The 26,998-nt window shown below is 45.0% G+C and overlaps 1 protein-coding gene across 1 annotated transcript in view; it reads left to right on the top strand.

Annotated features, from left to right (window-relative positions):
- Positions 1-26,998, top strand: part of PIGL (phosphatidylinositol glycan anchor biosynthesis class L) — a 106,901-nt gene that overhangs the window by 48,540 nt on the left and 31,363 nt on the right. The window lies entirely within an intron of this gene.

Here is a 26,998-nt window from a genome sequence, read left to right as displayed (position 1 = left end):
CCCATCCCTGGGCAGCTTCTCCTCAGTACTAACCATGAGGAAGGGGAACTGAGGACCCTTTCACCCAGAGAGGACTCTTCATCTTGAAGAGAAGTGAGAGGACATGTCTGAAAAACACACCAAGATAAAGTATCTGGCTGTCATGACTCTTTCTAGAAAAATCTCAGTGCTGTTTTACATAACCTCATTCATCTCCAGAATTAGAATGAGTATCTTCTGGCCTGGTGTGGTGGCTCACGCCTATAATCCCAGCACTTTGGGAGGCTGAGGCAGGCAGACCTGAGGTCAGTGTTTTAAGACCAGCCTGGCCAACATAGTGAAACCCCATCTCTACAAAAATACAAAAATTAGCCCTGCATGATACGGAGAGGCTAAGGCGGAAGAATCGCTTGAACCCGAGAGAGGGAGGTTGCAGTGAGCCGAGATCGCGCCATTGCACTCCAGCCTGGGCAACAGAGTGAGACTCCATCTCAAAAAAAAAAAAAAAAAAAAAAAAAGAATGAATATCTTCTATTACTTCATTTATTGTGCCAGGTACTCTTGGGCAACTGAAATCATGGCTTCATATGTATGAATTGAGTAAGGTGGTACTTACATCACCAGCCTCTTATGTTGACCAAATCAAGACCTTTAACTGCCTAGTATACTGACTTACAAGTGGAGCTGCTCAACAGATAATAGTTTCTTTTTTTTTTTTTTTTTCGAGACAGGAGTCTCGCTCTGTTGCCCAAGGCGGAGTGCAGTGGCGCTATCTCGGCTCATTGCAAGCTCCGCGTCCCGGTTTCACGCCATTCTCCTGCCTCAGCCACCTGAGTAGCTGGGACTACAGGCGCTGGCCACCATGCCCAGCTAATTTTTTTTGTATTTTTAGTAGAGACAGGGTTTCACCATGTTAGCCAGGATGGTCTTGATTTCCTGACCTCATGATCTGCCTGCCTCAGCTTCCCAAAGTGCTGGGATTACAGGCGTGAGCCACCATGCCTGGCTCTTTTTTTTTTCTTTTTTTTTTTTTTTTTTGCGGGGGGTGGGGGTTGTCGTGGAAACTAAGTTTATGAATCTCCTTGATCTCTGAATTATTCCAAACAGCACCATCCCAGCAATTCCTTTTGTTTTTAGAACTACAGTTGACCTTTGAACAATGAGAGGGTTAGGGTGCCAACCCCCCAACGCAGTTGAAAATCTACATAAAAGATTAGATTCCTCAAACCACTAGTAGCCTATTGACCAGAAGACTTCTTGATAACCTAAACAATTGATTAACACATATTTTGTATCTTTATCATATACTGTATTTTTACAATAAAGTAAGCTAGAGAAAAATGTTATTAAGAAAATCATAAGGAAGAGAAAGTGTATTTACTATTCATGAAGTGGAAATGGATCATCATGAAGATCTTCATCCCTGTCTTCACATTGAGTAGGCTATCTTGCTGTCTCAAGGGTGGCAGAGGTGGAAGAGGTGGAGGAAATGGATGGGAAGGCAGGAGAGGCAGGCACACTTGGTGTAACTTTTGTTGAAAAAATATCTTTGTATAAGTGGACCCACGCAGTTCAAACGTTTTGTTCAAGGGTCAACTGTGGTCATATAGTCGGGGTTCTTTAGCCATTAGTTCTTAGAAATTAACCTGAATTTAGCCAGACATAGTAGCACATGCCTATAGTTCCAGCTACTTGAGAGGCTAAGGCGGGAAGATCACTTGAACCCAGACTGTAGTGGGCTATGGTGGTGTCACTGCACTCCAGCCTGGGTAACACAGGGAGACTCCATATCAAAAAAAAAAAAAAGAAAGAAAAAGAAAAGAAAAGGAAAGAAATTAACCCGAATTTGTGGTTTCTAACTTGGCAATTAGTTTTTCTTTGACCCCAAGTTTAGACTCAAATCTTCACTAAGAGCCAGCCCAGGGGGTGCAACTTGGAGCACCAGAATGTTTGTGTAAAGAAGGTGTCCCAGGCTCTCCTGGTGGAGGCAGGCTCTGCTCTACTCAACTCTACGCCAGGCAAGAGCAGGGGCTAGATTGGTAAGCAGAACAGACTCACCCCTCAAGGAGCTCCCAGACCAGGGAGGGGAGGAGACTGTAAATATTCACCATGCCGTGGTAAGAGCAGAGATGGAGCACAAGGGGAAGTGCAGAGAAAGATCTCAGAAGAGAGGTACTTTGTCTTATCTGAGATTTAGGGAAAGTTCTCCTGAAGATGATGACTGGTTTACATGACCTGAGCCGAGATGGGAATGAGTTGAAAGGTAGGCTTGTGAAGAAGCAGGAGAAGAGCATTATAGATAGAAAACCCAAAGGCATCAGAGGCCCCAAGCTGCATGCTATGATATTGGGATAATAGTAGCACAAATATAGTGCAAGACAGTGGTGTAAAGTGAGATATTTGCTGTCTTCTGAGCCATTTCCCTTCTGTTGCCACTTCCTCTTCCCCTTTTAAGTGAAACATTAATAGCAGCCTAATAATTATCATAGCTGACATATATTAGGTGTTTTTTGTTTTGTTTTTCTTTAGATGAAGTCTCGCTCTTGTTGCCCAGACTGGAGTGCAATGGTGCCATCTTGGTTCACTGCAACCTCTGCCTCCTGGGTTCAAGCGATTCTCCTACCTCAGCCTCCTGACTAGTTTTTCGTATTTTTAGTAGAGATGGGGTTTCACCATGTTGGCCAGGCTGATCTCGAACTCCTGACCTCAAGTGATCCACCCACCTCAGCCTCCCAAAGTGCTAGATTACAGGCGTGAGCCACCACGCCTAGCGCTTTTTTGTTGTTCTTGTTGTTTGTTTTTTTTAGATGGGAGTCTTGTTCTGTCGCCCAGGCTGGAGTGCAGTGGCACAATTTCGGCTCACTGCAGCCTCTGCCTCCAGGATTCAAGCAATTCTCCTCCCTAAGCCTCCCGAGTAGCTGGGACTACAGGCGCGTGCCACCACAGGCGCGTGCCACCACGCCTGGCTATTTTTTTGTATTTTTAGTAGAGACAGAGTTTCACCATGTTGGCCAAGATGTTCTTGATCTCCTGACCTCATGATCTGCCCGCCTCAGCCTCCCAAAGTGCTGGGATTACATATGTGAGCAACCATGCCCAGCCAGGTTTTTACTCTGTCCAACTCTATTCTACATCCCTTAAATTTATTAACTTGTTAAATTCTCTAGGAGTAAATGCTGTCATTACTCCCATTTTACAGATGAGGAAACTGAGTGGGAGATTAAGTAACTTCTCAAAGGTACACATAGGGCCATGTGGTCTGTCATCTCTGCTTTAGCTGACACATATGGCCTCTATAGCCTAGGCTTTACATGGCCAGTCTCCATCCAGACTGACTAGAGTGGTATTTTGTAAAATATAGAGGTTGATCTGCAGCCTAGGTGCAATAGAATTACCTGGGGCAGGCCAGGCACTGTGGCTCATGCCTGCAATCCCAGCACTTTGGGAGGCTGAGGCAGGTGGATCACCTGGGGTCAGGAGTTTGAGACCAGCCTGGCCAACATGGTGAAACCCCGCCTCTACTAAAACTACAAAAAAAATTAGGTGGGTGTGTTGGCATGTGCTGGTAATCCCAGCTACTCGGGAGGCTGAAGTAAGAGAATCGCTTAAACCCAGGAAGCTAAGGTTGCAGTGAGCCTAGATCACCCACTGCACTCCAGCCTGGTTACACAGCGAGACTCCGTCTAAAAAAAAAAAAAAAATAGAATTATCTGGAGCATTTGATAAAACACAGATACCTAGGCTCCCCTGTACTCTGCATGAATCTAATGGGGTGGCTGATTAAGAACCTGATTTTTTTTTTTTTTTTAACTCCCCAGATGATCCTAAGGCACAGTAATGTTTGGGAACCTCTGGGCTGGAGTCTCTGGGTTGAAATCCAAGTTTTGTTCTGTTTTTTTTTAAGAATGAGTCATTGCATCTTTCAAGTATTCAACCAAGATTATCTTCATAATCTTACACTTCATTCATCAGTCTTTACAAAGTTACAGAGCTGAAGCCATATCCTGTTTCTTTTTTTTTTTTTTTTTTTTTTGAGACAGTCTTGCTGTCGCCCAGGCTGGAGTGCAGTGGCACGATCTCGGCTCACTGCAGGCTCTGCCCCCCAGGGTTCACGCCATTCTCCTGCCTCTGCATCCCGAGTAGCTGGGACTACAGGCGCCCGCCACCTCGCCCAGCTAATTTTTTGTATTTTTTAGTAGAGACGGGGTTTCACTGTGTTAGCCAGGATGGTCTCGATCTCCTGACCTTATGATCCGCCCGCCTCGGCCTCCTAAAGTGCTGGGATTACAGGCGTGAGCCACCGCGCCCCACCGCCATATCCTGTTTCTTCAGCACTCATCTATACTTTAAAAATTGTAGGCCAGGCTTGGTGGGTCATGCCTGTAATCTCAGCACTTTGGGAGGCCGAGGCGGGCAGATCACCTGAGGTCAGGAGTTTGAGACCAGCCTGCCCAACATCTGTGAAAATCTGTCTCTACTGAAAATACAAAAAATTAGCTGGGCATGGTGGTGGGCACCTGTAATCCCAGCTACTCAAGAGGCTGAGGCAGGAGAATTGCTTGAACCCAGGAGGCGGAGGTTGCAGTGAGCTGAGCTTGCACCACTGCACTCCAACCTGGGCGACAAGAGCGAAACTCCATGTCAAAAAAAAAAATTCTAATCAGATGCCAGTCTCGCTGTCATTCTCCAATCTTCCCACTATAACATATTTAGTTCATTGTCCTGCCCGTGTTCTAATTTTGCAGTTTTCCTAGACTGATCCTCTGTGATCCCACAATTAATTATAAATTATTAATTATAAATTAATAAAAATTAATTGTGATCCCATAATTAATTTCAAATTTATTAAATAAAACCTGAGAAAAAATTATGCAGTATTTTTTTCATTAGATGATTGTCAGCCTCCTACCAACAAGCATATGCTAGACGTTACCCATGAAAATTTAAGTAGTAGGCCAGGCGCAGTGGCTCACGCCTGTAATCCCAGCACTTTAGGAGGTTGAGGTGGGCGGATCACCTGAGGCCAGGAGTTTGAGACCAGCCTGGCCGACATGGTGAAACCCCATCTCTACTAAAAATACAAAAATTAGCCGGGTGTGATGGCGGGCGCCTGTAATCCCAGCTACTCGGGAGGCTGAGGAGAATCACTTGAACCCGGGGAGGCGGAGGTTGCAGTGAGCCAAGATTGCGCAACTGCATTCCAGCCTGCGCGACAGAGCGAGACTCTGTCTCAAAAAAAAAAAAGAGAAAAGGAAAAGTAGTCATGATCCCTCCCTTGGACTCATTTCCAGTGTAAAGGTTATTAACCTTTTTGTAATTGGGATGTATTATGAATGACTGCTCAATTCAACAATGTACCTTTTCCCTCAGTAATTCCTAAAGAAGTCATAGAATATATGTATTTCTTTATTGAATAAAGTCTATTAAAATTATTGTGATTCTAAGGCATCTTAGGGAATTTCATTATGTCTCCTAAAGCTAGACTCAAAAATAGAATTAGGAATTATTCTTCTGTAGCAACCTTCATTATGTCTCCTAAAGCTAGACTCAAAAATAGAATTAGGAATTATTCTTCTGTAGCAACCTCAAGCAGTCCAGGATCAGTCCTCAGCTCCACCTTTTGTGACAGCGGGCAGGCACATTCATCCTCTGACCCTCAGGCTTCTCTTCATCAAATAGGAGACTTGTGTTAGATTATCTCTGAAGTTTTTTCACAACTAGCATTTTGTGATTCAATAAACAGAATAATTGTCCTGCAAATAGGTATGTACCCTAAATAGGGTTACAGATAAAATACAAAATGCCTAATTAAATTTTAGTTTCAGATAAACAATAATTTTTTAATGTTAAGTGTGTCCCAAATTTCACATAGAACACTTTTTTTTTTTTTTTGAGATGGAGTTTTGCTCTGTCGCCCACGCTGTAGTGCAGTGGCGCAATCTCGGCTCACCGCAACCTCCACCTCCTGGGTTCAAGCAATTCTTCTGCCTCAGCCTCCTGAGTAGCTGGGACTACAGGCGCACACCACCACACCCAGCTAATTTTTGTATTTTTAGTAGAGATGGGGTTTCACCATATTGGCCAGGCTGGTCTCGAACTCCTGACCTCGTGGTCCGCCTGTCTCGGCCTCCCAAAGTGCTGGGATTACAGGCGTGAGCCACTGTGCCCGGCCAGAACATAATTATACTAAAAAATTATTCACCTGTTTATCTGAAATTCAAATTTTATTTTATTTTATTTTTATTATTTTTTGAGACAGTTTCCTCTGTCCCCCAGGCTGGTTTCAAACTCCTGGCCTCAAGCGATCTTCCCACCTTGGCCCCCGCAAAGCGCTGTGATTATAAGTATGAGCCTCCATGCCCAGCTTAAAATCAAATTTTAACTGGCATCTGCTATTGGCAACCTAACCCCAAAGCCATTGCTTTTTATCCCATTTTGTGAAAGTCAGTGTCACTATTTCCCTACTGTGAGCTTGCTTATTTCTGCCTTTTATCCTTAGCCTGAAACAAGTTGTGAATATCAAATTTCCACCCACTCCATTGCTTTACCTATGAAATAAATTCCCAGAACTTAGAATAGTTAACAGCAATCTGTTTCCTAGAACTAGCTGCCAGGACTACACCTGGACATCTGTTATTTACAGCCTCATTATTGACATTTTGTCAATAGTTCTGACCTATGCCATGTAATCTGTTATAGCCATAGCATGCCTTCCAGGAAATTTTCATTTGCCTCTATTCCTATTATATTATTTGGGTTCTTTCCATATTTGTTTGTTCAAGATTCTCTCATCATTAAAAACATGTAAACAAAAACCTCTGCTTAACCCTCCTCATCCCATTACTGCCCTACTTCTCTCTCTTCCTTCATTACCAAGTATTATCTACATGCATTGTCTTCACATCCTGTTATTAATTCCCCAGTGCATTAAATTCTGGCTTATCGTCCTCCTTCTTCTCGCTGCCATTGAAGCTCCTCTTTCCAGAGTCACTGGTAACTTCCTATTTGTGAAATCAGTAGGATGCTTTTCAGTCCCAGTCCTACTGGACCTCTCAGCAGCTCTGGCCAATGTTGACCACTCCCCCAATCCAGAAACCACTCTTGGCTTCTGTAACAGTCCCTGGCTCCAGCTGTCCTCTTACCTCCTTACTTCCCTGGCCACTTGGGTCAGTCACCTTCAGCCACTCTTGTCATCTGCCTGGTCCTCTATGATTCTCAGTGTTTGATGCACACTCTGTAGTTGTGATTGAGGTATTTACAAAACACTGGTGCCCCACTGAGCCAGGTTCACATGGAAGTCGGGATGAAACAGGATTCTGAGAGGACATGGGAGGAACGTGGGTTTCACTTTGTTTCTTTATTAATCTTTGAAATGTGTTTGTTTATTCATTTAGCACTCATTTTTTGAGCATATACTATATCTCAAATATCAGGTCCTAGGAGTACAAAATGGCAAGTCAAGTCCTTGCCCTCAAGGAGCTTGCAGTCTAGTAAAAGCCAACAAACCGACTAATGATGTGAGGACAGCACACAAAGGTACCATGGACTCAGATGCAGGAGCCAGGAAAGACACTAGAGACAGGTTGCCTGTGATCTGAGCTTTAAGAGACGAGTAGGAATTAGTCAGGTGCATTCCATATGAGTTCTTCCAGATAGCTGGAGTCCACATGCCTGAAGGAATATGACAGAAGATCAAGTGAGGGAGCCAGGCAAATGCCAGATCACAAAGACCATGTGTCAGGTGAAGGTTATGGAATTGAAATGTCTTAAAACTATAAGGAGCTTTGAAGTACGTCAAACTGGGCAATAAATTGATCTGATTTTCATTTTAGAAAGATTTCTCTGACAACACTGTGGAAAGCAGCTTGGGAAGGGGTCTCCAGACTTGGTGCAGTGGAACCAATGGGCATGGTCAGGTGAGAAATCAGAGCCAGAAAAAAAAGCCGTGGCAGAGGAAATTGAGAGAAGGAGATAGTTTCTAGTGCTGCTACAGAGGTAGCGTTTCTAAGGCTTGATGACCAATTGGTTGTCAAAGATAAGAGGGAGGAAAAAAACCAAAGGGTCTCCCAGATGTGTGGATTTAGTGACTGCATAATGCATCACCTCCACTAAATGATTCATTTGTTGTGCTTTTATTCCAGTCTTCAATTTATGGATAAACTGAATATTACCCCTTTAATTTTAGCTAATATGTTCATACGCAGAATTTCTTTTACAAGATTAATTTTTCACAAACCTTCCACGACTTGTTCAAACTTCAACTTTTTCCTATCTAACCTAAAACAATCCTTTAACCCTTAAATCTAGGCCAAAAAAAAAAAAAAAATCCACATTTACATGCCTTTTTATAATCTTTTACCAAAAACACATTTCACTTTCCTTGCATGTAAAACTGTTTTTATTTATCAAAGATTACTTAAGTCTCATGAACTAAAAGGCATTTATACTTTTTACTTTTCTGACAATATTTGATTTAAGCACCTATTATTTTTAAACCAATTAATCAAAATGCTTTCATGTCACACACACAACACATATAAATACACAGACAGGCAGAAGAATATTCAGTAGTTGTTAAGATTTTTCATTTGCCAGTTTCTTAAATGGATTACGGGTTTCAGGGTAGAGCGCTTGGAGGAACAGGCCCAGGAAAGCATGCAGTTTCTAGGGCATCATAAGCAGGTACAGCCAAAGTTGGCCAATTGGTGCTGCAGTATATTTCCTTTGGGCCAGGGTTTCCTCAGTATTGTCCCTTCAGGGTTCACCTGGAAGATGTTACCAGGAAGAAGTCCCAATCCAGACCCCAAGAGGGGGTTCTTGGATCTTGCCCAAGAAAGAATTCAAGGCAAATCCAAAGAGTAAAGTGAAAGCAAGTTTATTAAGCGAAGGAAACGAAAGAATGGCAACTCCATAGGCAGAGCAGCCGGTCACTTTAAATTCATTTTTACAACCTAATTTTTGACATATTTTAGATGCCAGTTGATTTAGTGTAAGGCATAAGATTAGACTTGTTGGCATCAAAGGACTGTGACTTCTAAATGAATGCATATAATAAAGAGATATTTTGCCTGCAAGGCCAATGAGACCCACTTAGGATGGTCTTAGGCTCAGCATTATCCTTGAACAGATTTATGTATATTTCTAACTTTTAAATTTTCATTTACATTTGTTTATTTTATTATACTTCCCAAGAGAAGATTTTCTTTTTATTTATTTGTTTATGTTTTTTTTTTAATTATTATACTTTAAGTTTTAGGGTATATGTGCACAATGTGCAGGGTTGTTACATATGTATCCATGTGCCATGTTGGTGTGCTGCACCCATTAACTCGTCATTTAGCATTAGGTATATCTCCTAATGCTATCCCTCCCCCCTCCCCCCACCCCGCAACAGTCCCCGGAGTGTGATGTTCCCCTTCCTGTGTCCATGTGTTCTCATTTTCTATAAAAGTTTTATTAAGTTCTTCCTACTGTACCTAAACTCAGTCCCCATTGTCCTTCTCTTGCTCCAGATAGTCGTATCTCAGACTGATGTGTCTATCAGAGGCACAGGGACCTCAACAGCACACGCCAGTGAGTCAGTCATCAGATTATAGTAGCCTGGGAATGGGGTGAGTACAGGCTTGAAGTGGAGTAGTATCTATTTCCAAGGAGGCCCAATCTATTGGGTAAGCCATTGCAGCAAGTGTTTCTAGCTAACAAGATGGTCAGAATCAGGCAGGGGGGCCTTGCTGTGATTCTGGGTTGACCTTGTTTGGAGCTAGATGACTATAGCCAGCATCTAGGAGAGAAAACTGGTTCAAGTCACTAGGCTTGGACATGTCATCTTGCCAGACCCTCTTATGGTCTTGACCAACTGTGCTGGGTTTATTATCAGTAGAGGAACAGACAACTACATCAGGGCAGAAGCCCAGGCACATGGACATGGAAAACCATATGCATCACTGAGGAAGAGCCTGGAGCTTGATGTACACACAGATGCTTGAGGTTCACCCTGGTCCATTGGATACTGGGTCTAAAATATGTTTTCACGTTGGTAATTCTAGGCCTTATCTGCTCCTGGGGGCAGGTCCCACCAAATGGTGCCTGCATGGGTCCATACTGACTCTACTTGAGAGAGGCTAAGGGTCCTATAAGACTGGAGAAAGAGGGTTGATGGAGATAGATTAGCCTTGATTGCCTGGAGAATGTCAGCTGGTTTTCAGCCCCCAATACTTTGGAGCAGAATTGGTTAACTTTGGGTGATGGATGGATCTTTTTTTTTCTTCTAATTTAACTTTTCTGTTCATGTTTAGCTTACACGCAGTATTGGGTCATTTTTTGCATAACTTTTTTTTCTTTGTAACAGACTTTATTTTTTAGAGCAGTTTTAACTTCACAGCAAAATTGAGCAGAAGTTATAGCCCTTGACCCCACGCATGCACAGCCTATCTGGTTATCAGCATCCCCAACCCAAATGGTACATTTGTTACACTTGATTAGCCCACATTGACACATAGTTATCACCTGGAATCCATAATTTACATTAGGCATTAGGGTTCACTCAGTGTTTTGTTTTGTTTTGTTTTGTTTTTTGAGATGGAGTCTCGCTCTGTCACCCAGGCTAGAGTGCAGTGGCACGATCTTGGCTCACTGCAACCTCCATCTCCCAGGTTCAACCAATTCTCTGCCTCAGCCTCCTGAGTAGCTGGGATTACAGGTGCCTGCCACTACGCCTGGCTAATTTTTGTAGTTTTAGTAGAGATGGGGTTTCACCATCTTGGCCAGGCTGGTCTTGAACTCCTGACCTTGTGATCCACCCACTTCGGCCTCCCAAGGTGCTGAGATTACAGGCATGAGCCACCATGCCTGGCTCACTAGGTGTTTTTAAAAGGAAAAAACCTCAGTTACTTTGAGAAGACTCTTGTGCTTTCACATGTATAAATATAAGCACTAAAATCACATGAACATACATTCATTTGAAGTTGTCAAGGAAATAATCATGAAATGTTTCAGATTATTATTTAAGTAAAAAATTTTTCTAGGAATGCATAGACCCCTGAGAATTTAGCCACAGACTCTCAGGGATTTGTGGACCTCAATTGGAAAACATTGCTGTAGAATGGTAGTTCATTTTGAACTCATTTTTGCAAGCTAAATTTTGACATGTTTTAGATGCTAATTCTAGAAATGTTCTCCCTTTTCTAAGAAAAGTCCAAGCATTTTTTACCTGCTCTAAAAGAATATCAACGGCTTTTATGTTTCAGAGACTGGATGCAAGAGATTGTTTAACAAATCCCATCCCATCCCTGAGAATGTGTCTAGGCATTTGCTCTCTGCAAAGCCAGATGCAACATTCGTAATAACTAAGGCTATCTTCTGGCCAGCACTGCAAGTGTATCTTTTGTCTACACTCTTAAGTAGCCACATCAAATAGCATCAACCCACTTGGAAATAATTTTGAAGTGATCTGGATCTCTCTTGTATATTTTCCCTATAAATCCCTAGCCTGGTAGGCGTGTATATTTTCTGCTGCAGTATTTAATGCTTAGTTCCTTGCCTACATCTAAGAAATATTAATTTTAGAAGGAATTGAATACTGATATTGGCAAATTTTTATGAGACTGGCTAAAGGAGAAAGAATAAGGGGACCTGTGATAGAATCTTCCATGACAAGGAGGAAATACTGGCCTCAGTGTCCTGCAGAAGCAGGAGCTCTGGTACACAGGTGGGGTGCCCACTGGTACAGCTCCCATCTGACAAGAAGCAGGTAAGCCAAATGGGAGCAAGAGCAATGCAACCTGTAAGACCCATCCTCAGACATTCTGCTATTGCCCCCAGACAATGGAAGGGGGACGACAGCTGTCCATGGGGGCACTGCTAAGAGGGTGTTGATCAGCAGATCAGGACTGTAACTCACCATAATGGTGGACTGCCCTGATCTGGAGACCCTTTTGAGAATAATTCACCCTGCAGAAGCTATCTGAGCATCACCAGACAGGGTCTTCCTGAGAATTAGCACATATCCCAAATTTCCCCCAGCTTTGCCTGCCCACAGTCCCCTGAAAGCCCTCCCTTTTTCTGGGTGTGAGAGGAATGGCTGGGCATCCCTTGGCTTAGCCTCCTTCTTGCCCACCATAGCCAGCATCTCAGAGTGAACATGCAGGAGGGAGGTAGAAAGGCTCCATATTCTTGTTCTTTACAACTTAGAAAAGCCTAAGTTATAGGAGAGAGAGAGCACAATGGAATGCTGAATTAGAGGTAAATAATTGGTCTGTTTTTTTTTTCACCAGTCTAGTTACTACTATTATGTAAAATATCTAATTTTACATACCCTAAACACCCATACCCAAACACCTTGACAAAGGAATCATTTTACCTCCCAAACATAGTCAGTGTTGATTTCACAAAATATCCCTAGAATTACTCTTTCTAAGGCTAACAGGACTACTTAAATGATTCCTAAAGTCCTTTCTAACTCCTGCATTCTCTGGCTAATGAATCAGCATTAATCATATGGAAGGAGGGTATCCTCAAACTCTTTTTAAGAATGATCTCAAGGAATCCAGAGTGCTCATTAAGTTGGTGAAAGAGTCAGTGCAGAATGCAGCTCATACATATATCCTGATGTGATGCTGGCACCTCTCAAGAAGCTGGGAAAGATGTCCAGGCTGGTCATAGGACTCAGCCCCCATTATGGGTCCAGCAGCCAGTAATAGCAAGCAATGTCTACTTCAAAAGATATCTCTGGCCAGGTGCAGTGGCTCAGTCCCAGCACTTTGGGAGGCTGAAGCAGGAGCATCACTTGAGCCCAGGAGTACAAGACAAGGCTGGGCAACATGGTGAGAACCCATGTCTACCAAAATAAAATTTTTTTTTTTTTTAGACAGATTCTCACTCTGTCACCCAGGTTGGAGTGCAATGGCATGATCTTGGCTCACTGCAACTTGTGCCTCCCGGGTTCAAGCAATTCTCCTGCCTCAGCCTACCGAGTAGCTGGGATTACAGTCGCACATCACCATGCCCAGCTAATTTTTGTATTTTTAGTAGAGATGGGGTTTCACCATATTGGCCAGGATGGTGTCTAACTTCTGACCTCAGGTGATCCGCCAGCCTCAGCCTCCTTGTACTTTATTTGTTGCAATAATACGAAATGCATCTTTCTGGGAAGGAGAACACAGGTAACTGATTTCGGTATAATAGCTAGCACTCATGATTTGCTAATCCTTTTTATGTCCTATGAGAAAGGAAAAATCCAGGCTGGGTGCGGTGGCTCACACCTGTAATCCCAGCACTTTGGGAGGCCAAGGCAGGTGGATCACGAGGTCAGGAATTCAAGACCAGCCTGGCCAAGATGGTGAAACCCTATCTCTACTAAAACTACAAAAATTAGCCAGGCGCGGTGGCAGGTGCCTGTAATCCCAGCTACTGGGGAGGCTGAGGCAGGAGAATCGCCTGAACCCAGGCAGCAGAGGTTGCGCCACTGCACTCCAGCCTGGGCGACAGAGTGAGACTCCGTCTCCAAAAAAAAAAAAAAAAAAATCCATTTTATGGTTAGATTTGGGGGCTTCAGGCCGTATGTGGAAAAGGCTCTCTTAGGGCATTTGGTCTGTCTGGGCTCCTAAGCTGCTTAGAAATGAGGTCCTTATCACAGCAGATACTTAATAAAAGTGCATTGATCTTTATATACCTCTTTTTTCAGTCCTTTTTCTTTTTCTCGGATCGCCTTTTCCTTCTCTTACTCATCTTTTCCCCTATTTCTTTTCTCTGTGTATGGCTTAGGTTAGTCCTTGGCGGTGCAGAGACATCCGCCAGAAGTTGTTGGACCCTGCTGCAACCTCCCTGCAGCTTAGACTTCATTTCTTCACACTCCTGTAGTTGGAGCAGCCACGCTAGTGCCAGGCCCTCAGACCAGGAGACAGTTGCTGCCTCCCACAGTGGCCCTTGGGGGGCGATATTGGCAGTCCCAGGTTAGGCTTCCACGTCCTTGGCTAGCCTTAATCTTAGCTCTGAACTCTACTGACCTTTGCTCGCTTTGGATGACAAAGGAAATAATCGAGTTTAGAGATGGGCCAGAGGTGGGTGGAGGGGTGGCTGAACCTTCTGGCTTGCGCTGTACAAGCCACAAGACCAAATAAGGGCGTGTGAGCCGCCTCCGTCTGTATTAAAGTTCAGAGTGCAGTGTGCAAAAGTGGGACTCGGTTTTCAGAGATAAGCTGTTACCCAACCCTGCTTGAGTTCCAGCAGCGGAGGCTGCGAAGTCTCCCACTCCGTGTAGGGCTAGGTCTGGGGGAGGACGACCTGGGCCCCTGGGCTTGCTTAGCTGGGGAGAGGAAGGAAGGGGGGCTTCCCTCACTAGCACCTGGTGACTGAAGGGACCCACAACCCCACAGATTTTCACAAAGGGTTTCCATGACTCTCCCGACTAAAATGTGCTGGCCAGTGTGACTCATTAGAATGTGTAGGAAAGGTCATTGTTTGAGGATATTCAGCCAGTGAGGGAAAAAAACACAACGTTATTTTACTGAATTCTTTCAGCCTGGCTTGTTTCCTGAACATTAAGGTCTAGGGCGGGACTTAGAGTTTGGGGCCTTTTCCAGAGGTATTAACACTGTGTTTGCTAAATACACCCCAGGGAAGGAGTCGTCGGGCTTGTACGTGTCACACTTAAAGACTGGCAAGAGTTGGCTTCTTCTGTTGTGTTCTTAGCTTCCAAAATAGTAGTCTCTTCCTCCTCAGAGCCAGACGCACAATGCCATCATATTCATGAGGTGCCTCATGTGCTTTAATAGCCACTGACTGATAGTACCCTGAACCTGCCTGGATTCCTCACCTCTTCCCCTGCCCATCTCTCCTTCCCTCAGCAAACTGCTCATCCTGCAGCAGCCCAAACCTCTGCCTCATTGGCCCTAAGCTTCCTAAGGGAAGGGACCATGACTTGTATTCATGTTTATATCCCTAAAACTCAGCCCTCTGTTTGGCACATAGTGTGTGCTTAGTCCAGATCACTTAAGTGTACAATGATTTCATTCTCTCGGAGCCCCGCTCTGGTGGTGTGGGTCCTGGGGACCCCTCCAGATGCCTTTCTCCAGCCATGGCTGTGCAGGCACCGAGAAGCCTCAGGCTGGTTCCAGCTCACAGCCCCTCGCCTCAGGCCCACACTGCTCCTGCTGTCTGCCTCAGGACTTGCCATTGCCCTGGGGTCCCCAAGCGGGCTCAACTCTGAAAGATTAGAGAGCTAACAGCCTATGGAGATAAATACTTCCTTCTTTATCTTCCTGGGAAGATGGACAGTTGTAAGATGATTTTCTTACAAGTTTCAGACAGTCCTGTGGGATCACACAGCCAGTGCCCATAAGTAAGACCACATCAGTAGAGCATCCCTGCTTCCCTGCCTTCTCCATCTGTCAGTGGCTTCTGCTCCTGGGGTCACAGTCCCCAGTAAAGTACATACTAAGCCTTCTTCCTCGAGGAGCTGAGACTTGAATACATTCAGAGCCCTTTAAGAAGTTCTCTCACAGACTTATTTTTGTTTTCAAAATTCAATTCCTCTAAATATATTTCTGTTCCTCTTTCGTCTGAGCCTCATTCTTTTTGACTGAGAAGTCAGAAGCAAAATTAAAGTTTAGTGACTAGATTTTTTTGTCCTGTTATACGTTGACATTCCTTACCGTGGGTGTATCTGTGCTTTCTTTGCTCTTACTCTGAACATGCCCAAAAAAACTCTTGTGTTATCTTTAGCATATTTCATAAGCCACAATTCAGGAAGTTAGAGAAATTGCTCCCTGGTGCAGAGCAACAGAACTGCCGACCTCTTTCCACTCCAATTGCGGTGAAAGTGATATCTCTCTGCCTGAGCTGACGTTGGCCTTTAGGCTTCTCTAATTATTTCCTTAGGTTATATTTCTAGAAACACAGGGTCAAAGGGCACAGATATTCACATATAGGCAAGTTACCTTCTTGAAATGTAGCAATTTAAACTCATACCAGCAGTAGATAACAGTGCCCCTTTCTCTGTGTCTTTCTCCAACACAGACATCTTGCTTTAATTTTGTATTTATTTGATTCTTTCTGAGAAGTAGAAGGAATATATGTCAGCAGTTTGCATTTCTTCTTTTCTAAATTGCCTGTTTTCTTTTTTTCTTTCTTTTTTTCTGAGATGAAGTCTCGCTCTTGTTGCCCAGGCTAGAGTGCAGTGGCTCAGTCTCGGCTCACTGCAACCCCCACCTCCCGGGTTGAGGCTATTCTCCTGCCTCAGCCTCCCGAGTAGCTGGGATTACAGGTGCCTGCCACCACGCCCGGCTAATTTTTGTATTTTTAGTAGAGACGGTGTTTCTCCGTGTTGGCCAGGCTGGTCTCGAACTCCTGACCTTGTGATCCACCTGCCTCGGCCTCCCAAAGTGCTGGGATTACAGGCGTGAGCCACTGCGTCCAGCCTATTACTATTATTCTTTTTTCTCTTTTCTTTCTTTTTTTTTGAAATGGAGTTTCGCTCTTGTTGCCCAGGCTGGAGTGCAATGGCGTGATCTTGGCTCCCCGCAACCTCCACCTCCTAGGTTCAAGCAATCCTCCTGCCTCAGCCTCCCGAGTAGCTGGGATTACAGGCACGTGCCACTGTGCCCGGCTAATTTTGTATTTTTAGTAGAGACGGAGTTTCTCCATGTTGGTCAGGCTGGCCTCAAACTCCTGACCTCAGGTGATCTGCCCGCCTCGGCCACCCAAAGTGCTGGGATTATAGGCGTGAGCCACCACACCTAGCTAAAAATTCTTTAATAGGTCTCTTTAATGTTTTAACCAGTCCTCAGATTTCCTCTGTGAACCATCTTGAAAGTTTTGCCTTTTATTCTCAGTTCTCTTTTGCTGGCTTCTTATCAGGAAACACCACCTGACTGATCTGAGATGTAAAGTGATGGAGTGCAAAGACCACAGGTCTCCATATTCAAAGGTCTAGGTGCAAGGTACAACCTTACCAGATATTTCAGAGCTTGTCTTTTATCATTTCTGAGCTGAGAAGGTCAGGTGAGATAAACTGTATGGGCTGGAATTCTGATTTGAGATGTAAAGTGATGAAGTGCAAAGACCACAGGTCTCTGTATTCGAAGGTTTAGGTGCAAGGTACAACCTTACCAGATATTTCACAGCTTGCCTTTTATCATTTCTGAGCTGAGAGGGCCAGGTGAGATAAACCCTATGGACTGGAATTCTGAAAGGAGAGCAGTATGTCAACAAAGGAGGATTCAGCAACTGCCTGATGCAATCTCTAGTTATCTTCATCCTGCACCAGCAGTATATGATGCTATCTCATCCAGCTCCATTCTTCAGATTTGTCATCTCTCCTTTACTTGGATAAAACCTGGCTGGAAACTTGGCTTCAGTCCTCCATATCCATCTGTTTTAGGCAGACTTAACTCAGCTTTACATCTTTGCAAACTTACCCACGCACATCAGCATCCGAGAAATTTCCATAATCTTTGATTAAAATTGCAATAAAAGTCACAAAGGACCTTGCTTAAAATGAAAGGAAGTTTCTAGGAACTTTAAGCTCAGTAACTTTATGACCATTCCCTGTAGAGCTGCAAAGATCTGGATTTGAAAAGTCATAAGTAGCAAGGGAATTGCGCCAGAATACCTGTCTTTTGCTGGAGCAAATCCATTGCCTGGTTCATGCCTACGTCACATAGGGAGGGCAATGCCAGACTTTTCTTTTCTTTTTTTTTTTAAGACAGAGTTTCACTCTTGTTGTCCAGGCTGGAGTGCAGTGGCACGATCTTGGCTCACTGCAACCTCCACCTCCTGGGTTAAAGCAATTCTCCTGCCTCACCCTCCCAAGTAGCTGGGATTACAGGCGCCCACCACCAAGCCCAGCTAATTTTGTATTTTTAGTAGAGACGGGGTTTCTCCATGTTGGTCAGGCTGGTCTCAAACTCTCGACCTCAGGTGATCCGCCCACCTTGGCCTCTCAAAGTGCTGGGATTACAGGCGTGAGCTACAGCACCCGGCCTTCTTTTTTTTTTTCTTTTTTTCTTTTTTGAGATGGAGTCTCGCTCTGTTGCCCAGTCTGGAATGCAGTTGCTCACTGCAACCTCCGCCTCTTGGGTTCAAGTGATTCTCCTGCCTCAGCCTCCCGAGTAGCTGGGACTACAGGCATGCACCACCACACCCGGCTAATTATTGTATTTTTACTAGAGATGGGGTTTCAACATGTTGGCCAGGCTGGTCTCGAGCTCTTGACCTCAAGTGATCCACCTGCCTGGGATTACAGGAGTGATCTGTCCCCTCCCCTCCCCTTATCTCCCCTTCCCTCCCCTCCTCTTCCCTTCTCTCTCTTTTGAGACAGGGTCTCATTCTGTTGCCCAGGCTGCAGATGCAGTGGTGTAGTTATGGTTCACTGCAGTCTTGATCTCCCAGGCTCAAGTGATCCTTATGCCTCAGCCTCCCAAGTAGTTAGGACTACAGGTGCATGCCACTGACCTGGCTAATTTTTTAAATTTATTTTTTGTAGAGATGTAGCTCAGGATGGTCTTGAAGCCCTGGCACAAGCAATTCTCCCTCCTTGGCCTCCCAAAGTCCTAGGATTACAGGCATGAGCTACCGCGCCCAGTCCAGACTTTTTTGTTGTTGTTGTTGCTGTTTCTCACCCAGGTTGGAGTACAGTGGTGCGATCACAGCTCGCTGGAGCCTTAACCTCTGGGGCTCTGGCAATCCTTCTGCCTCAGCCTCCCGAGTAGCTGGGACCACACGCATGCCACCACTCTCAGCTAATTTTTTTTTTAATTTGTAGAGACAGGGCCGGGCGTGGTGGCTCACGCCTGTAATCCCAGCACTTTGGGAGGCCGAGGCGGGCGGATCACGAGGTCAGGAGATCGAGACCATCCTGGCTAACATGGTGAAACCCCGTCTCCACTAAAAAATACAAAAAATTAGCCGGGCGAGGTGGCGGGCGCCTGTAGTCCCAGCTACGTGGGAGGCTGAGGCAGGAGAATGGCGTGAACCCCGGGGGGCAGAGCCTGCAGTGAGCCGAGATCGCGCCACTGCACTCCAGCCTGGGTGAAAGAGCGAGACTCCGTCTCTCAAAAAAAAAAAAAAAATTTGTAGAGACAGGGTCTCACTGTGTTGCCCAGGCTGGTCTTGAACTCCTGTGCTCAAGTGATCCTCCCACTTTGGCCTCCCAGAGTGCTGAGATTACAGGTGTGAGCCACCACACGTAGCCCCCAGATATTCTTTAAGTGTAAAGCTTGACTACTCTTTGAGGCTTGACTTCTGCTTTCAAATTGATTTTGAATTACATACAAGTAATTTCCAAGGAGGAGAGTCCGTTAACAAGATAAAATTGTGGTCTTTACCATATGTGCATTCTTTTATATTCTCAGCCCCGTTAGTGCTTGTATAAGTCCACGTGTACTAAGTAAATCTCTTTTAGCCAGTTCTTTCCAACTGTGGAAAGAAGCAAATTATATGGGGCTGGGCGTGGTGGCTCGCGCCTGTAATCCCAGCACTTTGGAGGCTGAGGCGAGACCAGCCTGGCCAACATGGTGAAACTCCGTCTCTACAAAAGTACAAAAATTAGCCGGGCATGATGGCAGGTGCCTGTAATCCCAGCTACTCGGGAGGCTGAAGCAGAAGAATCACTTGAGCCTCGGAGGCGGAGGTAGCAGTGAGCTGAGATCGTGCCACTGTACTCCAGCCTGGGCAAGAAAGTGAGACTCAATCTCAAAAAAAAAAAAGAAAGGAAAAAGAAAATAGGGCTGAGGCAGGAGGATCGCTTGATACCAGGAGTTTAAGACCAGCCTGGGCAACATAGCAAGACCCATGGCTATAAAATTAAAAAAGGATTAAAAAGTAGATAATATTAAAACACCTTAGATTTTTCAAAGTAATGGAGCTCTTTTTTTTTTTTTTTGAAATGGAGCCTTGCTCTGTCACCCAGGCTGGAGTACAGTGACATGATCTCGGCTCACTGCAATGTCCACCTCCCAGGTTCAAGCGATTTTCCTGCCTCAGCCTCCTGAGTAGCTGGGATTACAGGCACACACCACCACACCCAGCTAATTTTTTGATTTTTGGTAGAGACGTGCTTCACCGTGTTGGCCAGGCGGGTCTCAAATTCCTGATGTCAGGTGATCCACCCGCCTCAGCCTCCTAAAGTGCTGGGATTACAGGCATGAGCCAACGTGCCCAGCTGGAATGGAGCTCTTAATATAAATTGTACTTAATTAGTTTTTTGTTTCAGCCTATAAAATGTACAAATCTTTCTCTTTAAAAAAAAAACAAACCACTCCTTTGTTGCTGTACCCCTTGCAAGTTAACACACTTTCCATCTACTCTTCATAGCAGAGTTCTTACAAGAGAGATCCACACATGTGCTTTTCATTTCACCATTGACTCAGAAGTTACATTTATGATTTTATCACAAAGAAATATTGAGAGAGGCATACAGAGTTATGGATAAGGATGCTCATTACAACCTTTTTACAATACTAAAAAATTAGAAACAACCTAAATAACTGATGATAGGGAGGCTTTAAAAAATTATGGCATCTATAAATGAGAATTTGGCTTTGCTGCAAATAGCAGATGACCCACAATAACTGTGGCAGGAGGAGGGGTGCTATCTGGGACCGTGTGATGGCTCACTCCCCAGAGTCCTTGCAGCTTGGTTTCCTCCTCTTTCATTACTCTGCTCTGTCTGGCTTCATACCTAAGATTACTTCACAGACCAAGAGGGCTTCTCCTGTTCTAGTTATCAGGAAGAGGGACCAGACAAAGAAAACTGGGGCAACTATCGTTCACCAACTGTCTCTTAAGGAAGCATCCAAAAACTGACTTACAACATGTTTATCTAGGGTAGAATTGTTACTCTATTAGAGAAGACAGAAACTATACTTGGACCCAGGCCTTGAGCTGATTAGGGTTGAACTTTAGGCAAAGAACAACTCAGATAGTTAGTCTAAAAGGAGTTTTTTCTACATTTATCTGTTTGAAATTTCCCAGCATCAAATTTTGTATTTTCCTGTATTGAGGGGAAGGGGCCCCATTAGGATATTTTGCCCTTTTGCCCAATGTATACACTTTTTAACCCTAATCTGTTTTATAAAATTGCAATCTTTCGGCCGGGCGCAGTGGCTCACTCCTGTAATCCCAGCACTTTGGAAGGGCGAGGTGGGTGGATCACAAGGTCAGGAGATCGAGACCATCCTGGCTAACACGGTGAAACCCCGTCTCTACTAAAAATACAAAAACAAACTTAGCCAGGCATGGTGGCGGGCGCCTGTAGTCCCAGCTACTCAGGAGGCTGAGGCAGGAGAATGGCGTGAAGCCAGGAGGTGGAGGTTGCAGTGAGCCGAGATCGCACCACTGCACTCCAGCCTGGGCGACAGAAGCAGACTCCGTCTCAAAAAAAAAAAAATCTTTCAAACATCTTGCTTACATGCATCAGCCCCCAGTGGCTGGTATAATTGCCTTTGGTTCATCCAAATACAGAGTATTTCTGTCAAGCAACTAGTGCTTATTAAACCCTCTAACACACTTCCTTACATAGGGTAGAAGCACAATTACTTATTGTTTATTTATTTTTAAAAATTGTTCATTGACTTGAGTTGTACCATGTACCACCTAAGAAATAGAAGAATAAGGTACAGGCCTAGTCTTACTTTAGCTAAAGAGACACACAAAACAACAGAAAATAATAGAATACTATTCAAATCAGGTACGAAGTGGGATAGTCTAAGCTATAGTTGGTAGAGGAGTTCAGTGAAGGTTTCTAAATATAAGAAGGTGTGTAGTAAAGAATTTGGCCTTGCCCAATGAGAGATCTGGTCTCTGGCTTTTGGGAGGTTATCTGTGTCATACCTGATACCAGTGTCTTTGCTCTGTGAGGGAAGCTCACTTGGAGAAAGGCTCACAGGAACAGGTGTTGCTCCATGCCTTTCTTTTAATGGCTCCACCCCCTGATAGTGGGTGAGATCAATCATTTGCTTATGACACAGTCCTAGACTTAAGAGTTGGAAGGACTCTCAGGCGGTCATTAGGTGCATCCCAGAATTATTTTATCTTTACTGATGATGCAGCTCCTGCCAGGTCACATGGAAAGCAGGGGAGCTAGAATTCAGGTTCTGTGTCATCCTACCCCGTGTTCTCTCTGCCACAGCACATTGCCTGCTCATGACACTGGACCACTGTAATCATGGACAGTACTCTGTCCTTGAGTTTCTGGGGTGAAGCTGGCTATTAACCCTTGCCATATCTCCCTTCCCTGAGCCTTGAATCCTGATTGCCCTGTGGTGTCCCCATGTCCCCCAGTACGGTTCTCCCCACTGCCCTCTATAACCAAGCACCTGGCAGGTTATTGCTTTTCCATAAAGCTGGAAAACTCTTAGACAGTGAGAGGCAGGTGGCCAGACTGCTGCCATCCTTTGAAGGTTTAGGGCCAAGATAGAGCAGCAATTGAAAGTAAATATCCATTGAAAACCTGCTGTGAGTAAGACATCGCCTCTATCTTATGCCTTTGCTCTATTCCAATGGAAACTACAGTTTCCAGGCTCCCATGTCCATTGGCTTCTGGAGGGATTTGACCAGTAGATGGCAATGATGGATGACTAGGAGGTAGCAGAGGGAAGAACCAGGTATTTCCCCCATCCTACACCCTAAGTGGCATGTCCATCAGCAGGTTGGTATTTTCCCTGACATCTAGCTAGTTCTCCTGACATCTAGTTCCCACCACTGCTCCCCTTCCATGGCTCTGGTGTCCCATCTTAGAGGCGGTGGTGCCCTTCTGCTGTTGCCAGTCTCTGTGTTGTTTCACTGTTCCCTGTTTGGCCTCTCAGCTCTTCCCATACAGTGGGTAAATAGGTCTCTATATTAAATTCCTTCTGAAATACCTAGTGGTCTCCATTTTCTTGGCTAGACCTTGACTGATGAATGGCTCATGTAACATCCGTCCATCAGGGGACTTATGACAGGTTGGAGAGTCAAGAATTAAATATATGTAGCCTGTAATCCCAGCACTTTGGGAGGCTGAGGCGGGCGGATCATCTGAGGTCAGGAGTTCTAGACCAGCCTGGCCAACATGGTGAAACCCTGTCTGTACTGAAAATACAAAAACTAGCCGGGCATGGTGGCGCATGCCTATAATCCCAGTTACTGACAGGCTGAGGCAGGAGAATCGCTTGAACCCACGAGGCGGAGGTTGCAGTGAGCTGAGATCGTGCCACTGCACTCCAACCTAGGTGACAGAGCAAGACTCCGTCTCAAAAAAAAAAAAAAAAAAAGATATATATAAAATACTAGTAAAATAAAATGTAGAGATTCCATACATGTACTAAAAATCACTGAGTTATTAGCTGGGCTTGGTGGCTCACACCTGTAATCTCAGCTACCTGGGAGGCTGAGGTGGGAGGATCACTTGAGCCTGGAGGTCAAGGCTCCAGTGAGCTGTGATTGTACCATCGCATTCCAGCCTGGGTGACAGAGCAAGACTCTGTCTCAAAAAAATAAAATATCAGCCGGGTGTGGTGGCTCACGTCTGAAATCCCAGCACTTTGGGAGGCCAAGGTGGGTGGATCACGAGGTCAGGAGTTTGAGACCAGCCTGGCCAATATGGTGAAACCCTGTCTCTACTAAAATTACAAAATTAGCTGGGCATGGTGGCGCATGCCTGTAATCCCAGATACTTGGGAGGCTGAGGCAAGAGAATCACTTGAACCAGGGAGGCAGAGGTTGCAGTGAGCCAGGATGGTGCCATTGCACTCCAGCCTAGGCAACAAGAGCGAAACTGTGTTTCAAAAATAAATAAATATAATAAAATATTCACAAGAAAAAATGAAAAATGAAGAGTGAGTAGATTAGACTAGTGATCTCCAAACATTTTTATCACACTCCCCTAATGGCAAGAAACAACATTTGAGCTTGCACCTCCATATTTATGTACTTATTTACTCAAATTGTGTACATGTTTAAACCCTGTTGGTATATGATGCTTATAAAATAGCTACAAAATATAAATTTAAACAGAAAAACAGGTAAATAGAAGTCCTGGTGATTCATTGCTTTACCTCAATGAGTCATCTTACACATCTCCTGCGGTGCCTACCCCACTTTGAAATCATCAACCACTCGTAGAAGTGGCCATCAAAGAACTCTGCAAGGGACTGCAAGAAAGAAGGACTGGGGGCCGGGCGCAGTGGCTCACGCCTGTAATCCCAGCACTTTGGGAGACTGAGGCGGGCGGATCACAAGGTCAGGAGTTTGAGACCAGCCTGGCCAATATTGTGAAACCCTGTCTCTACTAAAAATACAAAAATTAGCTGAGCATGGTGGCAGGTGTCTGTAGTCCCAGCTACTGGGGAGGCTGAGGCAGGAGAATCCCTTGAACCTGGGAGGCGGAGGTTGCAGTGAACTGAGATCGCTCCACTGCACTCCAGCCTGGGCGACAGAGTGAGACTCCATCTCAAAAAAAAAAAAAAGAAAGAAAGAAAGATTGGGGAGTTCTTTTTTTTTTTTAAAGGAGGGTTTAAATTAGGCTAATGCAGCAATAACAGCCACGATTTTGATGTTTACACATTTCTTTACAGTTCTTGAAGTCTCACTCCGTTGCCCAGGCTGGAGTGCAGTGGCGTGGTCTCGGCTCACTGCAAGCCCCACCTCCCAGGTTCACATCACTCTCCTGCCTCAGCCTCCCAAGTAGCTGGGACTACAGGCGCCCGCCACCACGCCCGGCTAATTTTTTTTTTTGTATTTTTAGTAGAGACCGGGTTTCACCGTGTTAGCCAGCATGGTCTTGATCTCCTGACCTCGTGATCCACCTGCCTCGGCTTCCCAAAGTGCTGGGTTTACAGGTGTGAGCCACCGTGCCCGGCCCTTTTTACAGTTCTTAAATACTTTCTGACCTCTGTTATCTCATTGACTCTTTCAAATAATGAGAAAGGAAGTGAATCAAAATAGGAGATAGATTGGGGAAAACTTGAACGTCTGACCAAGAGGAGTTTGGACTTGATCATAAAAGTAGTGATGCTTTATCAGATTTGTCACATCACAGAGCAGATATTTACAGTCCAAAGTCCCTCCCTAAATGATTGGCCTCACCCACAATGACTGGGTGGAGCCACCGAAAGAAAGGCATGGAGCAACACTTGTTCCTGCATCGCCCCTCAAAAGAGCAGATCCCAGTTCTCTGAAGATAAATGGAAGGCAGCCATGAACTTCCCCCTCTTTGAGGTTTATCTTTCAGCATGTTAGAACCTCAGAACAACAGAGAATTAGTAGGCTTAGCCAACTATCCTCTTTTCCTTTCTCTCGTATGCTAAAGTTCCATATAATGTTACTGGTGTATTCCCTCTCCAAAATGACACTTTGATACATTTATGTGGACCTCTCAGCCAGGAGTATGTATGTAGCTGTTGTCATTCCAAGACATTTTCTCTGTTCCCATTGTCTATTTCTTCTTCAGCTGCCTGAGCTCAGGGGCTTATGTTTTACACACTATATTCAGCTCCATTTCCAGGAAACAAAACTGGACTTTGTCCTGATCCCACTTTATCCCTTTCTCCTGATCCTGTCCCCCACCTGCTGAGCTGTCTGTCCTGCTCACTGCAAGAGCACTATGAGAACCAGGTAGAGTGGCCGACGGGATAGGGCTTTGAAAAGTACAAAGCTGCCCTCTGCAGAAAACACTCTAAAGCAGAGGTCCCCAACCCCCAGGCCGCAGACCAGTACAGGTCCGTGGCCTGTTGGGAACCAGGCAGCACAGCAGGAGGTGAGTGACGGGCAAGCAAGCATTACTGCCTGAGCTCTGCCTCCTGTCAGATCAGCGGCAGAATTAGATTCTCATAGGACTGCAAACCTTATTTTGAACTCCACGTGTGAGGGATCTAGGTTGCACGCCCCTATGAGGATCTAATGACCCCCATCCCTGTCCATGGAAAAACTATCCTCCATGAAACTGGTCCCTGGTGCCAAAAAGGTTGGGGACCACTGCCATAAGCGGTTGGCAGATGAACCAGCTGAAGCAAAGGAAACAATTACATTATTTATTGCTGAGACTCATGTTGTTTTCGTGCTGAAGAACCTCCAGTGACTCTCCTTTGCCCAAAGTCCGAAAGGGGGCCAGTTAATGACCTTTGTCCATAGGGAGGTGACAACAGCCTGCCTGGTAGGGAGCAGAGCCCATGTCCTCTCAGTAGCATTATGGGTGTTGCTGTAGGACCTGACCCAAAGAGAGATAGGTATCAGTTTATAAGATTATGAATAATATTTTCAAAAAAGGGGGATAAGGTGAGGCCTTAGTCTCATATCAGGTGACACCATAGATCAAAGCACAAAAAAGAGACAGGAAGGATGTCAGCAGATTGGAGAAGAGGATAGGCCTGTGGTGTGGCCAGGTGGAGACACAGATAAGTTGCCATTTATTCTGGTAAAGACCTTTGTACCTGACATGCAGCAAGTCCCAGTCCTGATGGAGGGGGGATGTAGCCAGCTCGCTAGTGCTAAAGCATTTTGGCTTTGCAGGCAAAAACCTGCATTCAAAATCTAACTATAACAGCCTTGCAAACAAGCTACTTAACTTCATCGGTAAAGGCTCTGTCAAAGGCCAGGCGCAGTGGCTCACGCCTATAATCCCAGCACTTTGGGAGGCTGAGGCGGGCAGATCACCTGAGGTCAGGAGTTCAAGACCAGCCTGGCCAACTTGGTGAAACCCTGTCTCTACTAAAAATACAAAAATTAGCTGGGTGTGGTGTTGGGTGCCTGTAATCCCAGCTACTTGGGAGGCTGAGCAGGAGAACCATTCGAACCCAGGAGACGGAGGTTACAGTGAGCTGAGATCATGCCATTACATTCCAGCCTGGGCAACAGAGCAAGACTCTGTCTCAGGAAAATAAATAAATAAATAAATAATACAAAAATTAGCTGGGTGTGGTGGCACGTGCCTGTAATCCCAGCTACTCAGGAGACTGAGGTGGGAGAATTGCTTGAACCCAGGAGGTGGAGGTTGCAGTGAGCTGAGATTGTGCCACTGTACTCCAGCCTAGGCGACAGAGCAGTAATT

Source organism: Hylobates moloch, unplaced genomic scaffold (genome assembly GCF_009828535.3).
Source record: "Hylobates moloch isolate HMO894 unplaced genomic scaffold, HMol_V3 SCAFFOLD_19, whole genome shotgun sequence".
Classification (NCBI taxonomy): Eukaryota; Metazoa; Chordata; class Mammalia; order Primates; family Hylobatidae; genus Hylobates; species Hylobates moloch.
Note: the sequence above shows the minus strand (reverse complement) of the source record. Positions and strands in the feature narration are given on the sequence as shown.